Source organism: Lissotriton vulgaris, chromosome 7 (genome assembly GCF_964263255.1).
Source record: "Lissotriton vulgaris chromosome 7, aLisVul1.2, whole genome shotgun sequence".
NCBI lineage: Eukaryota > Metazoa > Chordata > Amphibia > Caudata > Salamandridae > Lissotriton > Lissotriton vulgaris.
The window spans coordinates 305,458,380-305,475,825 of NC_141695.1; the positions used below are offsets into that span (position 1 = coordinate 305,458,380).

A 17,446-nucleotide genomic window follows, 5' to 3' on the forward strand; every position below is an offset into this window, starting at 1 on the left:
CCTGTTTCAACTGATGTGGATACAGCGGAGCCTGAACAACCTTGGCCGATGCCCGGTGGAGCTGTCCTATGCAGCTATAGAGGAGTCTGGCCCCCTGGCTGTCACCTACCCAGCCTGACATCTGACATTGTTTTACTCGTCTCCCCGTTCGGTCCCCTTCCCTCCCCCCCCCCTCCCTCCTCTGCGTTTGTTTGGATTATAACTGGTGTCTTTATGTATCCTGTAACTCACTGATTCAACTGATGTAGAAACTTACAGCGGGCCTGAGCAACCTTGGCCGAAGCCCGGTGGAGCTGTCCTATGCAGCTATAGAGGAGTCTAACCCCTTGGCCGTCACCTACCCAGCCGGTCATCTGGCATTGTCTTCCTCATCTCTCTGTTTGAATCTCCTTCCCTCTCCCTCCTCCTCCCTCTGTTTCTTTGATTTAAACTGTTTTAACTTTGTAACCGGTAACTCGCTGATCCAACTGATATAACTATGTAACCTGTAACTCGCTGATCTTCATGTAAAGCGCTCTGATACCTCCGGGTCTAGCCAGCGCTACATAAAACTTTGCAAATAAAAAATAAATAAATAAATAAAGAAGATGCAAGGAAGAAACACAAACCGTTCGTTTGGGAACTCATGCAAAAACACATTGAAAAGGAGTGGAAACATGTTCTCCATACTAGCACCAAGCAAGTCAAGGAAAGTCTGTGGCTACTTTTACAGTATGGCAAGCAAAACCACATGCAAGGCGAACACTGTCTCAGCTGAAAAATGGGTTGACCATGTCTCAAACCTTTATGTAGACTTCACAACAACAAGGGCCATCATCACAAATTCACTTGCCAATCCCCTAGAGGGTCTTGAAGGGAGCCCAATTGTAATCACCAAAAAGGAGACAGTAAGCACCATGAAGTCAATCCAGAAGGATGGAGCACCGGGCCCAATCGGCCTACGTGGGAGTAATTTTAAGAAGCACCTTCGACGCACAACATTTTTGACAAATATTTTCTGTTGTCTGCCATCCCGTAAACATGGAAAGGCTCCATTCTGTGCTCAATTCATTAAAAAGGGGCCAACACTTCACCTGAAAACTACTGGCTAATAGACCTACTAGACCTAGATGGAAATGCCTTTGCAAAGGAGCTCCTGCATGAGCTGGGGAATTGGATCAATGATAACAACATGATCCCATGCTGCCAAATGGTGGTTCGGCCACCCCCCTTAAAAAATGCCCAATGTGATGGCTCTCCTATTTGGGGGTCAAGGCTACTGAAAAATCTACGAGCTCGCCCTATGCCTGTTTCATTGACTACAGTGCTGCGTTCAACGGAATTGACCGGAACATACTTTGGGCCAAACTTGCTAATTGGGGAACACTAAGGCAACTCATGGCTGCTATCACAGCATTATAAACAGACACCTGGGTGCAGATCAAGATAACCCAAACCCACAGCATTGCAATAAGATACACAAACAAGGGCCTGAAGCGGGGAAGCGTCATTGCACCCACCTTGTTCAATCTATTCACAGATGATTCAGGTGTGGAACTCCTGAAAGGAGATATCTTTCAACCAAAGCTAGGCCTCACCAAATCACCTATCATTCAGTACGCGGATGATTTAGGGATTTTTGGTATGAAGAGGGCCTTGGATATTCTACAATCCTATAACATGAGGAACTCCCTGCTCGCAATGCTTAAAAAACTAAAGTTCTGGACTTTGGCCAAAGAGCCAAAAAACATTAATTAGAATGGCAATCAGGCCCCTTAATTATAAGGGCGATGTGCAAATACAACTATCTCGGCGTCTGGCAGACACTGGCAAATCCTTCTTGCAAGTAAAGGCTTTGGAAGAAAAAAAGTAGCCAAACTGTGTTTGCCTTAAGTAAACTCCACCATAGACTACAGAGTTCTATGGCTGAGGGGATCCGAAAAGTCACGCAAGCTAAATTGTTACCCACCATAAGCTACGGGCATCTTGCGTTCCTGGTATGCTTACAGAGACATGACAGCACTACCATACAGCTGCACACAGGATAATATTTGCACTCCCCAAAACAACCAGATGCACACTGATTCGATTGGAGTTTGGATTAGTGAAAATGGACATTGAGTGTAAAAAGGATTTAATTAAATATTACCATTAAGGAGCCAGAGCAGACTCTGACTCAATGAAAGGTGCTTTGTGTGTGATTTTCCAGGATAAAAAGAGTAGAACAGGTTAAGCTCATATCAAGGGAACACCATAATAATGAAATCAGAAAAAGATCGGGAGCAGTCAGACTCGACAAATCTCATGAAGCCACCTCTTGCTAGCCATATCTGAGAGCAGCCACGGGAAGACAATCCCCAAAGAACATTCTGCTGACCAGGCTCCTGACACTGCCTAGATGGGAATACAGGGATCACTGGAAATGTAACCCAGCAGGTCATAGGCAGTGTAGGCTGTGCTCATATTCCTCATAATCTGTTGTGCACATAGTATGTTGCTGTCCAGCATTGCTCCTATCTAAGGCCAATTTTCCTGCACTATGGCATAAGAACATGCAATGGTAGCATCACTCATCTTTTAATCTGAGGTCCCAATGAAATTTGCATGGGATGGCAAGTTTTTGCTATTGCTGGAAGTCTACTACGAGATGACTCTCCCAGGGACATCCTCCGGTATAGCATCAAGTACGAACTTGCTCACTCTTAAGCACAGAGCTGCTAGCCCAGAAGTAGGTCGTGGTTTGCCAAGTTGGTAACTTACAATTTCAAAGACATGCCTGTTTACAAACCACGTTGGCCCATAGGTCTGGAATATTGCACACAAGACCACTGCCCTGAGTTACTGGTGATGGCTGGACATCCTGGCACATTGCACTCTGAAAGAAAAGCCTGGTTACACTCTCAGTTTATTTCTGATTCTGATGTATCTTTCATGAACTATTTATTCCTGATGTGTTTTAAACCCCCATGACGCATAGCACATGGTACCTTATATTATTTGTACCTTTGCTTCCCATGCTGCTTTTTCTTTTTTTGGTGACCCCCATATTCCATGAGCTTAAATATTTAACTCTTGTTTCTAGCATAAGATAAATACTTTGTTTTGTCTTTCATCACCGCATATGTCCCCTGCATTGACTTGGCTTATGGCATGAGGCACGTTAGATCATTTGGATTCTTGTCTCCCAAGTGGCTGTCTCTCACTTGGAGAACTTATGTTCCATGTTGGTAATAATTTTATTTTAACTTTAATATATCAATATGTTTTTTTTATTAAACTGTCTGCTAGCACACATCCAAAGTATCTGTTTTGGATTTGACCTATGCTTGGAACTGGATATGTTATCTCCTCTCAATTATTCACGTTCATAGTGATTTTACATTTTAATGTGCTTTTAATATAATTATTCTTCATTTATATTTCGACTACATTATAAAGTAGGGGGGGGACTACAACATCATTCCAGATCCTAAAATAGATAGATTACCCCCAAGCAAACAGATGAACCTACCTAAAATGAGAAAGTGGCTAGAAATTCTTAAAAAAGACATAGACTTGGAGGACATGTGGAAGCAAAAAGGAGAAAAAACGCATCCTTATACTTTCCACAATAAAAAAATTAGGTCATAGATCAAGAATAGACTTTTTTTTAATAAGCAGAAATCTCCAAAATAGCGTTAAAACTATCGAACATCTTCCAGCACATCTATCGGACCATTTTGCAGTACAACTAATTCTCTCTCTACCGAAAAATAAAACCATACCCAGATGGACCGTAGAGCGGTCTATACTCAAAGACCTACAATGCTTGAATCAGCTTGAAATTACCTCTAAACATTACTTTGAGGAGAATGAAATAGGAACATTGAAACAAATCTCATGGGACGCTCATAAAGCTGTAATCAGAGGGAAATGACTTAACTTAGGCGCTCACAAAACAAAGTCCAAAAAATAAGATATCAAAAAGTTGGAATTAGAGATTAAAACGGCTGAGGTACAACTAGTCAGCGGAAATCACCCAGAACAAAAAGAAGAATTATTGGAAAAGAGTCGGAAACTAAGAGAGGAATTGACTGACTATCTGGAGAGAATAGTACAAGAAAAATGGGAAAACAGCAAACTAGCAATCTTTGAATACGGCGAAGGATGTGGGAAAATGCTGGCATGGAAGATAAAAATGGACCAGTTAAGGAACAACATCCCTTGTATTCAGATTCAAGATCAAAATTTACAAAGCTCAGAAGACGCTACAATAAGACAGGAATTTACAAAATTCTTTTCCAGCTTATATAAAGAAGATATAAATCCAACAAAAGAAGAGATTAGAGAATATCTCGATGCCGTACCACTTCCAACATTAACAGAAGAAGAAATACTAGAACTAAATGCCGAAATCAAACCCGAGGAAATCAGAGAAGCAATAAAGAAAAAAGGAAAGGCCACTGGTCCAGATGCTCTACCAAATGAATTTTATATAACACTAAAAGAATCCATAATCAACTAACTAACAGAAATAATGAACAATGTATACTTGAATCACGAAAAAATACCGGACTCCTGGAATGATGCAACGATAAGCATTATCTTAAAATCAGGCAAAAACCCAAAATTATGCGAGTCTTACAGACCCATATCTCTACTCAATTGCGATTACAAGCTATTTATGCAAGTAATAGCCAAAAGGTTAGCAAAGGTCATGCCAAGACTGGTCAATCTAGACCAGAAGGGTTTTATGAAAGGAAGACAAATCCGCAAGATAACCCATGAATTAATTGCAGCAGTTGATATTGCCACGAGTGAGAAACTACCCTTAACGATTATCACATATGACGCGGCCAAGGCGTTTGATAGAGTAAATTGGGCCTTTCTAAATGAAATTATCGAGAAAAACAAACTAGGAGAAAATTTCGGACACATGGTAAGGGAAGTATATAAATACCCAAAAGCAAAAATAATAGTTAATGGGACCTTGACTAGTAATATAGAAATACAAAGAGGCACTAGGCAAGGTTGCCCATTGTCGCCGCTACTTTTCAACCTATATATAGAACAATTGGCTTGCTCAATTAGAACACATCCTTCAATAACACCTTTCAAATATCAAAATTGGACAAAAAAAAGTAGCATTGTAGGTGGATGATCTAATGGTATTTACAGACAGTTATGAGAAATCCCACCAAGCAATAGAAAACATGATGAACAATTTCGGAAAAATTTCAGGGTACTTAACAAATAAAGACAGGACAGAGATAATGACCTGGAATGCGAATCTGAATACCTCACCTACTAGGGACAAAATAAAATATCTGGGAATAACTCTTAATAAAGACCTAGAAACTATTCCACAACTGAATCTAAACATAGTAGCTAAAGAAATGAGAAGGCTTCTCAAAGTCTGGTCAGGTCTACCATTAAGTTTTCTTGGCAGATCTAACGCAGTAAAAATGACCATCATCCCTAAATGTACCTACTTATTTAACACCATCCCACTGGAATTTAAGAAAGAATCTCTGAAAAAAATCCAAGGAGAAATATCTAGTTTCATCTGGGCGTCAAAAAGCGTCAGAATAGCGTGGAATAAACTTAGGAGGAGGAAAACACAAGGTGGAATAGCAAGCCCGGACATATACGAATACTACAGATCTTTCCAATTCAAAAACATCAGAGCCCTCCTAAGGAAACACCAATCATTTCCAAATTATCTACAAAACATGACAAAAGGAGTAGACCACTTCCTTTTCAAATTTGGCCATCCAAAATACTTAAAAAAAATAAAACTAAAGATCTTACAAAGCGCTGCAAAACTTTGGAATCAAATCAGAATCACAATAAATATTTCATATTACAGTGATATGTCCCCAATATGGGATTCGCCAGGGACACCAGAATGCCTGAAGGACACATTAGCAGCACCTCTTAAAAGAGCAGGCATTGAAACCTGGGGGCAATTACTGGTAGGAAATGAACTTATTACATGGGAACATCTACATACAATCACGGAAGGTGAATTGTCGAAATTTAAATTTTATCAACTAAGCAGCTGGGCCAATTCTTTACCAAAAGGAAAATTAGAACCTGGGAACTTTGAAAACAAAATGATTAAAACATCACCAATAAAGAAAGAAATATCAAAATGGTATTGGGCTTTCATCGAATCAGGAGAGGAAGAATTCTTAACACCAGAAACAATTTGGAGAAAAGCCATTACTGATCAAAACATAGACTTACAGCACATTTGGAAGAAATCGATGGAAAAATGCTTTTCCTGTATAAAACCAGCCTCGCTGAAAAGAAATCATTTATTCACAATACATAGAGCATATTGGACTCCAAAAAAACTGTCTAAATTCAGAGGCTCAAACATAAAATCATGCCCAAAATGCGGTGAAGCAAAAGCTGATGATGTTCACATGTTTCAGAGCTGCCCCTCACTCTTCGCCTACTGGCTTGAGATCGGTAAAACATTGACCACGGTATTAGGAATCCACATAACTGTAAGTACACCTCTCGTTATTTTTGGGATACACAGCAATATAGAATCTGACACGAGTAATCTAAGCAAAGAGCACGAAAATGTATTGTTTATGTTGATTCTGCTGGCGAGGAGAGAGATCTGCATTAATTGGTTTAAGCCGGTACCACCTACACAAGAAAATTGGCTAAATTCCATAATAAAAACCAATAAACTACATAGGAAAGGGAAAAAATGGGAAAGACTCCAGAAAAGAAAGATATTGGGAAATTTGGGAACAGCACTATCAGGTAAATTATTAACTCCTTTTATACCACCTGAAAGTAAAAATCCAATGATTAAAGCGGAGACATTAGTTCCGGGCAGAACTGATTTCTGCCGAGTAGCCTAAAAGGCTAGCTCCTTCCCCGAACATCGGAACTATTGATTACGATAAAAGGTGTTAGGAGTAAACTGATTGGTCACATAAAAACACTCCCCAAGGATAGATGAGAACAACGGGGCAGTGAAGGCTCACAACGAAAAACCATCAGACTCCAAAAAAAACCCTGCTATCTAGACATCCGCAAGATGAGGATAAAAGAAAAGAAAAAAAGAAAAAAAACTTAATTGTTACCCACCATAAGCTACGGGCATCTTGCGTTCCTGGTATGCTTACAGAGACATGACAGCACTGCCATACAGCTGCACACAGGATAATATTTGCACTCCCCAAAACAACCAGATGCACACTGATTCGATTGGAGTTTGGATTAGTGAAAATGGACATTGAGTGTAAAAAGGATTTAATTAAATATTACCATTAAGGAGCAGACTCTGACTCAATGAAAGGTGCTTTGTGTGTGATTTTCCAGGATAAAAAGAGTAGAACAGGTTAAGCTCATATCAAGGGAACACCATAATAATGAAATCAGAAAAAGATCGGGAGCAGTCAGACTCGACAAATCTCATGAAGCCACCTCATGCTAGCCATATCTGAGAGCAGCCACGGGAAGACAATCCCCAAAGAACATCCTCCTGACCAGGCTCCTGAAACTGCCTATATGGGAATACAGGGATCACTGGAAATGTAACCCAGTAGGTCATAGGCAGTGTAGGCTGTGCTCATATTCCTCATAATCTGTTGTGCACATAGTATGTTGCTGTCCAGCATTGCTCCTATCTAAGGCCAATTTTCCTGCACTATGGCATAAGAACATGCAATGGTAGCATCACACATCTTTTAATCGGAGGTCCCAATGGAACTTGCATGGGATGACAAGTTTTTGCTATTGCTGGAAGTCTACTACGAGATGGCTCTCCCAGGGACATCCTCCAGTATAGCATCAAGTACGAACTTGCTCAATCTTAAGCACAGAGCTGCTAGCCCAGAAGTGGGTCGTGGTTTGCCAAGTTGGTAACTTACAATTTCAAAGACATGCCTGTTCAAGTCAAGTCAAAGAAACTTTATTTCGATTGATTTTACAATCATTAAAGTGCATTGTAGAAAAACATTTGCATCAAATTTGTAAAAAAGTTATCATATGTACAATGTTAACTAATACATGAACAAAACAGTAAATTTAGTCTTTAAAAAGAGTATCGCTTATGCAATGTGACACGGGTTGACAATTAAATGTAAATTGTGCATATAAAAGTTTACAATGCAGGAACAGCCAATTGAGATCGGGTTTTCAGACATGCCTTTAAAAAGCAAGCTATACACTTAGAAACAAATTGTGTGTCTAAAAACTGTAGTGCCAAGAGAGCAGTTCTGCATCTTCTCAGTCCCGTTTGGCGGAGAAGTGGGACCAACCAGCGTTTACGTGGGGTCTCGTAGAAACTACAAAATAAAATTACATGCAAGGTAGACTGAAGAGTTTTACCGTCGCAGGGGCATCTAGTTAATTTACGTGACCAGTCTGAAACCTCGGGGAACGAGACAAGACGATAAAAGGAATCAAAGCGAAATCTAGTTAAAACATATCTATCATAGTTTGACAAATAAAAGGACAGATATGGTTGGATGCCAGGGGTGGATTGAATCGCCATTAGTTGGCTGTTTGAATGTTTACCAATTTCTGAACACATGCTAAGATCTCTTAGGTGGGTGACACATAAATTCTTCAGAGTCTTTCTGAGTATGTCCATAAGTGAGGGAGGGTTAGTAAAAAAAGCTAAACAATTCAGATCATTCAGAAAATTAAACACATAAAGTAGCCAAGGGATCTTTTTCCAGTGGGTCAGGGATAGGCAATCGGTTATTAGTGACCGAGTAAGATGGCATTGCTCTTTGGTCCATATACGGTGCCAGAGGAGGTTCGGTTGGTATCTAATGGTGTCAGTTAGATAGTCCAGACCGAGCTCGATATGACTTCCGTAATTTGGAGCACTTCGAGGGAGGGCTAATACATATTTCAGGAAGTCATTTGGAGCTCTCCGGCAGGAGCATAGCCCCATACGCCCGCTCCGTAAGTTGCCACACTCAGACATTTGGCTTGATAGATTTTGAGCAACTCATCGGGAGCGGGCTTGCCCAACTTCCTGGAAAAAGAAGTCAGCGCCGCAGTTGTGCCTGTTTACAAACCACGTTGGCCCATAGGTCTGGAATATTGCACACGAGACCACTGCCCTGAGTTACTGGTCATAGCTGGACAACCTGGCACATTGCACTCTGAAAGACAAGCCTGCTTACACTCTCAGTTTATTTCTGTTGTATCTTTCATGAGCTATTTATTCCTGATGTGATTTAAACCCCCATGCCGCATAGCACATGGTACCTTGGATTATTTGTACCTTTGTTCCCCATGCTGCTTTTTCTTTTTTTGGTGACCCACATATTCCATGAGCTTAATTATTTAACTCTTGTTTCCAGTTGTCCAGAAGCATAAGGTAAATACTTTGTTTTGTCTTTCATCACCGCATATGTCCCCTGCATTGACTTGGCTTATGGCATGAGGCACGTTAGATCATTTGGATTCTTGTCTCCCAAGTTGCCGTCTCTCATTTGGAGAACTTATGTTCCATGTTGGTAATAATTTTATTTTAACTTTAATATATCAATATGCTTTTTTTATTGAACTGTCTGCTAGAACACATCCAAAGTATCTGTTTTGGATTTGACCTATGCTTGGAACTGGATATGTTATCTCCTCTCAATTATTCACGTTCATAGTGATTTTACATTTTAATGTGCTTTTAATGTAATTATTCTTCATTTATATTTCGATTGCCTTATAAAGATTTTAAGTAATCACACACTAAACTTACTACTACCAATTACCATATACATTTAGAGTACAGAGCACTGTCCCTGGGCATGGTTAGCAGAGCCCAAGTCACTTTCAGTCAGTAACCTCCAGCATCAGTTAAAAAATGGCAGTGATCAGGGCAAAACGGGTATCTTTCCGACAGCACCTCTTATACCTATGGCGACATCTTACTACCACATTTTTTCTCTGTGCTGTGAGATACTCCAGACCTCAGTATTGCAGATGCCACATAGTAAATCAGACTATCAAAATGAATAACCTACTTGTTTGGTTCTTGTTCATCATATGGTAACCCATGGACTTAGCACTCTCAACAAGGTTCCCCTTAAACATTTTGCCTTCACCCCTTCTGTTTTCTGAGCCCATTTTATTTAGCTGTTAGGACTCTGTGCACTTTACCACTGCTAACCAGCGCTAAAGTGTTTGTGTTCACTCCTTGAAAGATGGTAACATTGGCTTACACCTAATTGGCACATTTATGCTACTTATAAGTCTCTAGTACAGTGGCATTATATGTACCCAAATCCTGTAAATTAAAGGTTACTATTGGGCCCGCCTTTTTAAGAATCCCTTTACACCATGTCTCAGCTGGCACTTGCAGCCTATGTGCAGTTTTGAACAGCCAGTTCGACTAGGCAAAATAAACATTTTGCCAGTCCTGAAACCTTCCTTTTTAATACAATAAAGCAAGCCCTAAACAGCCAATAGGACAGAGTGCAATGTGCATATACAGGAGGACATGTGTTTTACATGTCCTAAATTCATTTTTGACTACTAAAGGGTCTACCTCTCTCATAGGTTAACATTGGGTACCTTATTATATTTAAAAAGTACTAACATTTGATTGGGAGAATGTACAAATGATGTTTTTGGACTCTAATGAATTGTAATTTAAAATCCTTTCCTTCTTAATGGTAAAGTTGGGTTTTAGATTACAATTTTTAAAATGCCACTTTTAGAAAGTTGGCATTTTCCTGCCCTAAACGTTCTAACGCCTTCTAGGAGTTTCCAGATGCCTGGGCCTGTTAATTGTTCCACCACTAGGAACTGGCATTTGGCCTCGATGATGAACAATAGGACTTAGCCATAGCTGGGAGAGGGCCCACTCGCCAGGGTTGGAGGACAAAGCTGTTCCCTACCCCACTTACATTTTAAAGGCGCTGCCTCAGTACACTCTCAAAAGTACTTGATACAAGGCTTTTGACACCAAGGACATCTTGGGACCTGGTAGGGAGAAACGAAATTCCACAACCATCTGTGGGGGTACTCCAGAAGTTTTTTCCACTTCAAAGCTAGCGCCAGTTAGAAATAGTGGACCTTCAGACCAAATCTTCAGTACACTCCTGGACTTAGGGCAGACTACAGAAGGACTGCCATGCACCCCGGAGGACTGGCCTGCTGCTTGAGGCAGTCATGTTTCTCAGAAGACTGCTGTGCTGCTTGAGGCCTTTCTTGTTTCTTAGAGACCTGCTTTGCTGCTACCAGAGAACTGCCCTGCTGCTTGAGGCCTGACTTGTTCTTCAGAGGACTGCACTGGAGCTTGATGCCTGCCTTGTACTTCAGATGACTACCCTACTGCTTGAGGCCTGAAACAGAGAGGGACATCTCCTTGAACCAGGACTACCAGAGTGAATCCAAGGGTCAGTTGGCTGACCTCCTGTTTTGAGCAACAGGGACACAACAATCTCCAGAGGACTCCCCGCAACTACCCATTTGACTTGTTGCAATTGGCTCTGCCTAGACCTGTAACTGGACCTGCCTGAGCCCTTCTGGCCTATGCTGATGTGAGTTTCTGATGCCCAAGACGTGCTTCCCCAGGTGCTGGAACCTCGGTTGGCATCATTAGAGTTCCTCCAATAAAATCCTGAAGTTTTTAACTGGGCAGACTTGAGTTTGAGTAGGCAAGTGTTAGAAATTGGGTTTAAGGTTGGCTGTCCCTCTCCAAGCAGGAACCACAAATCCTAGTCTGGGTAAGTCAGTTACACACCCTAAATTAACCTGTGTCCATGCCCTGGTAGCTTGACACGGAGCAGTCAGGTTGAACTTAGGAGGCAACGTGTATGTGTGCAACACTTCAAACAGTAAAACTGTGAAAACACCACAACAAGCTACCCCACCTAGTTACACAAATAGAGTTTAATTTATTGAACAAAAGAAGACCACAATGACAAAAATCCGGTGAGTAGAGCAAGAGTTATGCATTTTTAAATAATATCTTGGAATGTAGTGCTTAAAATGCATTAAGCGCCGGTGCGCTCTGATCACACTAGACTGAGTCAAATCCAAAAGTTCAGGCCGACCGCGATGGAGTAAAGGTCAGAAATCAAGACCAGCCTTGGCCTGCTGAAAACAGTACCTTGGTTTGCGGATTTGTAGACATCAAGGATAGAATGCAAGGAGCAAAGGAGGTGATGAGTTGTCGATCCTTGGGATGGAAGTCGATACTTCGGCGCTGAGCCACGCAAAGTCAAAGATGCACCGGGATTAATAAAAAAAGATGTTTAAAAAAAATGCATCGGGAATAGAGGCGATGTGCGGCGCCATTGGTGATGCAATGCACTGGATCCTCACAGCAGCGACAATGAGTTGGCGCAAATGGAGATGAACTGGTTCCGAGCAGCGCAACGGCATTGATGCATGGATTTTTGCTGGAGCACAGCCACGGTCTGTGCAGGCAACATGGGTAGGGCTGTGGGGCCATGTAAGGGGGGATTTCGAGGGACAATGCAGAGGGAAAATTAAATAAATAATTAATTTCCCCTCTGCATCGTCCCTCTAAATCCCCTCTTACACGGCCCCACCGCTGTTACCTGCACGGAGTGCGGCTGCTGGAACAGCCATTTATACCCACTTCCAAGGGTTCCAGGATAGAATTAGCACCAATTGAAAGGGCAAGACTCACAGATGGCAGAGTCCAGGTGCTGTAGTAGAGTTGTTGGAAGTCTTTGATGTCCCTGAGACTTCGGAACAGGAGAAAAGACCAGTCCTTTTTAACTCACATAAGGAGGGCAGCAGGCAGAAGGCAGTTTAGCACAGCAAAAAAGCTGTTCTTCCAGAGCAGCAGTCAAGCAGAGGGGCAGTCCTTCAGCAGCACAGCAGTCCTTCTTCCTGGTAGAGTATCCACAGGTCTTGAAGAATACTGAGTTGGTACTGAGATGCCTTTTGAAGTGGGGAGACCTGGCAAAGGGGCTTTGACTTGCACAGAGATCCTCCCATTCTGCCCTGGATCCAGGCTCACTTCAGCGAATTAAGCAGTCCTTTGTGTGGGGAAAGGACACAGCCTAATCAGCTGCAAGTGTGAGGCTGTGCCCAGCTCCTCCCTCCCATCAGAATGTGAATAGCCCCTCAGGCACTTCTAAGCTTCCTTTGTGCGTAGCTGTCTAGAGGGAATGCAGAAGGCCCAGCTGTCACTCACCCCAGCCGTGTATTTGAGACAGGCATCAGGCACCCAGGACTAAGAGCAGAAAACCACCATCTTTCTAGAAGTGACATTTTTAAAATTGTAATGACAAATTCAACTTTACTATTAAAGAGGATTCATCATTATTATTCCCTAGGTACTAAACTTGACAGCTCTTACCCTTCAAATTGGGAATTACACGTATTAGATGTAACAAGGACTCCCCAATGTTAACCCATGAAAGGAGTAGCCCTCACAGTAGTTAGAAACTAATTTTGGAGTTTCTCACTATCAGAACATGTAAAACATGTACTACCTATTAAATACATAGCACCCTGCCCTATGGCCTACCTAGGGCCTACCTTAGGGGTGACATATGTAATGAAAGGGTAGCTTAAGAATTTGCATGGGGTTTTAAATACCAAGTCGACATGGCAGCGTAAACTGTACACACAGGATCGGCAGTGGCAGGCCTGAGACATGATTTAATGGGCTACGTAAGCGGGTGGCACAATCAGTGCTGAAGGCCCACTAGTAGTATTTAATTTACAGGCCCTGTGCACATTACTACTGGCCTATAATTAAATTAAACATGCCAATTATGAATAGGTCAATCAAAATATGTTTAAGGGGAGACGCAAGGCAACATGTTTGGGGTGATCATGCAGGAAGGGCCATTTCCAACAGTAACTTTGTGCCAAACTACCAGAGGGTTATGCACAAGTTAATTTAGTGACCTTTGTGGTTCATCCTGACAAGAATTGTGGTTGTTGATTGAGACGGGTTAACACCCCCTTGAATCAATAACCCAATTATTTCACAACCACCAAACCTAAAACAAAGACGGATTTATTTCTTATCAGACTCCAACATGCATGCAACAACACCTTATTCCTCACTGGTCAATGCAAAACTATTTAAATACAACAATTTTCAAACCCTGATCCAAAACTTCCTTGTATGCAAAAAAACATATGATTTCAGGTTATCTTAACCAGACATGTGAGCTACACTTTGCCCTATATGAAAATAGGAAGGTCATGACGTAATCAGCAGCTGTCCGTCTCCTTACCTTGTTGGATATCTTCAAGGCCCTAAAAGCTTCTATCATGGCAAGGGATATTAAAACTGACACTATTCTTATTATCTTTACTTACTATGACACAACTAGATCTTCCTTTATCTCTGCAATATCACCCCTTGGGGAATGAAACGAACAGCAAAATGCCAGCATAAATCAAGATAGTTCTAACCACAACCATGCAAAACATATACTCTGAAGGTGACACCAGCCAAACCACAGTCAGTAGTGCCTCTGCTGTGTTGCTGTTGGCCTCTCTCCCTTCACTAACCCAGCCACCTGCTGCCCCACCATACCCACTTTGGTGCTGTTGGTGAGCGTACCTTGGGAGTAGCACTGGTGCCCCGGCCAAGAACAGGTCTGGATCTTCCAAGGCCAAAGATACTGGACACCGGGGTCTGGGCCTGCACGGCTCTTTAGATCTGTTACTGCCAGAGGAGTCTTTAACATGCTATGGAACTGGCGGATGAAGAGAAGGTGCAGAAACATACTCTTGTGGCAGTAACAATGGAAATCTGGATGGGGTCTTGGGATGTTCAGTTTTTGGAAATTGGGTCAGTAGAGTAACACATGCACTAATAACGGCGTTTGGCTTCTTTGTCTCAAAGAAATATGAGTGAAGCTCAGACTACAGTCTAATTCTGTGCAGAGCTCCACACATTTTATAATATTGATTTGTTTGAAGGAGACTTTGATCAGATGTATGCATTCAAGAACATTCCCCCACAAATTCCACACAAAATAGAATCAAGGCCATTGCATTTAATGTGGTCTCATTTGGCCTTTCTAGCTACAGTCCATGACACTTTACTCTTTAATAAAAGGTTTCAAATTCTTTACAAGGGTGAGTAGGTTGCTGTCATTGATGTGCTGATCTTGAAAGTGAAAATGCTGCTGGGTGCAAAAGGGATGAAGCATCACTGAATAAAAAGATGTTCACAGACACAGATGACCTAAATGCCTTGCAACTAATCAGCAGCCGAACTTTAAAGCTGAACTGCAGTCTCAGCAGTGGCCTTCATCGCTATGTCAGTGTTTGATTACTTTCGCCTTTCCAGGCAGCTTTGGTCACCCTCCATCAGCCACTAATACGCTTTCTACACCCAATAAAAAAACACCTGGCTGAATAGAAATGCACCAGCTCAGAAGAGCTCTGTGATACCTCCTCTTGAAAGTATGGTAATGCCTGCACAAAGCAATTATCAGCAGGTGGTAACGGTTTGTTCTTGCAACCTGCTGAGAATTTCCATCATATTTTGTGTGCTAGCTTGCTGCTTGCATTCACAGTTGTTTCATCATCCTAACAAAGGAGTTCCCTTCTTCTCGCAGGATTTTGCTAGAATAAAACAGTCATAGTTGTTTGCCTAGAGCATTGGTACTCACAAACATTTACTTTATTTTATTTCGACAGTTTGTCATAAAAGTTCCACTACAAACATACACGTTGAAACGTGTATCTCTTGAATACAATAAAACATAAATTGATCTCAGCTCTACTAGAACCATTAAAACTGGCCAACGATGTACGAAATTTGCCATATGTACAGTGGAACGGTAAAATACTTGCAAAGTAATACATTCGATTTTATCCATGTAAATCATCACTCTTTAAGAGCTGCTCAACAATGTTACATAAAATGGCTTTTAGAAATGGGGATCTCTAGTTGTCAGAGGTAGGTACCTTTGTCCAAGTAGGGACCCTTCTTCCTAGTCAGGGTAAGGGAGTTACACTCCTAAAATGACCCCTGCTCACCCCTTTGGTAGCTTAGCACGAGGTGTCAGGCTTATCTCAGAGGCAGTGTGTAAAACGTTTGCACATAACTAACAATAATTCAATGAAAACACTACAGACAGCACACCACTTTGGAAAAATATCCAATACTTTATATATTTAAAACAAGCCCTTAACTATAAGAATCCACCATACAGTCCTTAAAAATATGCACTTTGTAAGAATATCACTGAAAATGTAGTTCCATGGAGTCGGTAGCTCCAAACAACAGAATCCAACAGTTCAGTCTGACCATGATAGTCAGGGGCGTCGATAGACTCGTAAACAGTACCTTTTCTGTTGCGGCCGACCCGTGGGTGCAGGCCGATCATGGCAACCTTTGCGGTTGCAATGCAAAGCTTAGCGGTGCAGCGTGCGGGGCCCTCAAGGCGTGGTGCAGGCAGCCGCTCGGTGACGGTCGTCCAGCGGCATTGGTGAGACCAGGTGTGTGGTGCGGGTTGAAGGCATTGCTCGATGTAGTGGTGACAGATCGGGGTGCAGGTGACAGAGCTGGTTGCGGGGAGATGGTGTCGGTCGGTCCAGACTGCTGTGTGGGACGAAGCAGTGCATCGCGAAACATACGAGCTGTGCCCCCAGCCATGATGTGGTCACGGGTGTCAAAGTCAGAAGGCAGCGACGGCATCGGTGATACCAGGGCCGCGAAATGAAGTGATGCGATGCAGAGTGCAGTTCCCACAGGTTCCTGGTACAAGCAGCGGCTCGGAGGCGGCAGTGTCAGTCGTCGTCGTGAGACCATGGTTGCAGTGTGAGATGCGGCGTGCCCTCTGCGGTGCCTTCAGGACACAGAGGCAGAGACGGAGTCTGTGACAGAGTCGGGTGTCTTTCCCTTCTCTGTGGCAACTGAAAGAATGGTTCCAGAAGCGGTACCCAGAGGTTGGTAAAGTATTTGCAGTCCCAGAGACTTCAGAACAGGAGGCAAGCTCTACTTCAAGCCCTTGGAGATACCAGCACAAGTTCAGAAAGTTCAAAAAGTTCAGTCCAGTCTTTTCACAGCCCTAGGCAGAAGCAGCAACTGCAGGTCAACCCAAAAAAGCAACAACACAGCAATATTTATACAGGCCAGGTCCCCCCCACGCTCCACTGCTGCCACTACCTTCCAGGTAGCCTCCTCGCTCCTGGTTGCTGCTTCCTTGTTTCTTCTGCCTCAGACGACCCAGCCGCCTCTGAGCTGCTCGCCCGCCCCAGACTCTTCCCGCCGCTGTCTTCCCCGCTGCCCCGCCCCCCGCCAGCCTATTCGCCGCCCCGCTCCCGCCACCCAGCTGATCCTACCTCCCGGCTCCTTACTTAAGGGGACCGCGCTGAGCAGGTGAGAGCGACCGCTGAGCCTGTGGACAGGCTAGGTCGCCCCCACGCTCCACTGCTGCCACTACCTTCCAGTTAGCCTCCTCACTCCCTGGTTGACGCTTCCTTGTTTCTTCTGCTTCGGACGACCCAGCCGCCGATGAGCCGCCCGCCCACCCCAGACTCTTCC

At 42.8% G+C, this 17,446-nt stretch overlaps 1 pseudogene; it reads left to right on the plus strand.

Moving 5' to 3' along the window:
• The first annotated feature begins 14,795 nt into the window (after window positions 1-14,795).
• Window positions 14,796-15,528, plus strand: LOC147701428 (protein FAM135A pseudogene; annotated as a pseudogene).
• The last annotated feature ends 1,918 nt before the right edge of the window (window positions 15,529-17,446 follow it).